General features: G+C 38.4%; 1 protein-coding gene across 1 annotated transcript in view; it reads right to left on the reverse strand.

Moving 5' to 3' along the window:
* The window catches only part of HSD17B11 (hydroxysteroid (17-beta) dehydrogenase 11), a 44,229-nt gene that overhangs the window by 3,471 nt on the left and 39,072 nt on the right, over window positions 1-1,686 (reverse strand). The gene's annotated exons all lie outside the window — the stretch shown is intronic.

Below are 1,686 nucleotides of genomic sequence, written 5' to 3' on the forward strand. Positions count from 1 at the left end.
TGATTTCTAGGGGTAGGAGAAAAGGGAATCATAATTAATACCACTGAATTAAACATGCATGAAATGTTGAGATAGCAATTTTTTTTTGTTATATAGACTCACCACAATAATAATAATAATTATTATCTAGATTAGAACTGACAAATTCACTTTTAAACTTTTTTAAGTCTTGGGAGATAAATCAGAATTATACAAATCTTATTTTATGCTAAGATTCTTCGTGAACAACTTTTAAAGTGTCAGAGGAATTAAGATATGATAGGTATGTGCCTGGTTACTGGCCCTTGATCTCCATATGGAACTCTTACACAAGGGGGCTTTGAAATTTTTGTGGAAAAATTCCATTGTCTTGGGGAGCAGCAGCAAGATGGCGGACAAGGCAGAAAGGTTGTATGGACCCTCTACAATCAAGTTAAGGAAAACCAAATGAAACAGAGGCAGATGATAATCCTGGAGCTCTGAACTTCACATAAAGGGATAAAGAAGTGGATTGAAAGCGTACTAGGCGAGAAAACTGAACAGACAAAGGAAAACAAAAAAGAGATAGACTAGTGACCCTTGCCGTTGACCAGACATGGCATGGCCATCTTAAATTTTGTGAGTGGTTTCAGAGATAAGACAGCATAATGGCAATGCAGAAACATACCTGTAACTCACAGAGATAAAGGTGCCGTTATTTTCTGGTTGAACAGAGGTATGGTCAGCCTCCCACTAGCATATATGCCCAGTGAAGCTCCCATTCTTCCAGTGATAAGAGCATCACTAAAGTAAGCGCCGCAGTTCTGAGTTCCAACAAAGTGAATGGGAAGCTATCCAAACCAACCCTGGTGCCTGATTCAGGCAAATCCTGCTCCAAACCTGCCAAGGCAACCCTGCCAGCTCTGCACTAGCCCTCACTATGAGAAGCAGCTGAACAGACGCATGGAGGGTAGACGGTGGAAAGGAGACAGGTTATCTGTGCTGGACTGAGAACCAACAACAGCAGACATTGACATACACGGCAACACCACCCAGAATTCCATGCAGATATAAGTATCCAAAGTAAAATAAACCTACAAGATTGAGAATAGGGAACCAGAGAAATCAATTCATAATGAAGACAACTACAAAGCAAAAAGAGAGAAAATGTAGTTACAGAATTCCAAAAGGCAAGGAAGTCAAGTAGATTTCAAGATAAAATAAACTTTTAAACTGGGGGATAAATTAATAAATTATAGGGTAACTTCAAAGAAAATCGATGCACCTTTATATCAAATCCAGAAAAAGGAAAACCATGAAGATTCAGTAAACATTAAAATTACAGCAATGAAGGCATTGACAAGAAAATGCACAAACAAAATCAACTCAGTGCAGAAAATTATGTGGAACAAAGAAACCAGCAGTACCACACACACACACACACACACACACACACACACACAAACACACACAAAACCCACAGCAAAATGACTGCAATCAACTTAGACGTTTCAATAATTGCACTGAAGGTCAGTGGATTACATGCACCAGCTTAGAGACGGCGAGTAGCAGAAGGGTAATAAAACAGGATCTTTTAATACACTGTCTATAAGAGACACACCTACACACAGATAAAAATGGATAAAAAAAAAATCAAAGGATGGAAAAAATACATATATCAAGCTAATGGCAACAAAAAGCAAGCAGGAGTGACAATATTAATTTCTG

This window comes from Chrysochloris asiatica, unplaced genomic scaffold, assembly GCF_000296735.1.
Source record: "Chrysochloris asiatica unplaced genomic scaffold, ChrAsi1.0 scaffold00109, whole genome shotgun sequence".
NCBI lineage: Eukaryota > Metazoa > Chordata > Mammalia > Afrosoricida > Chrysochloridae > Chrysochloris > Chrysochloris asiatica.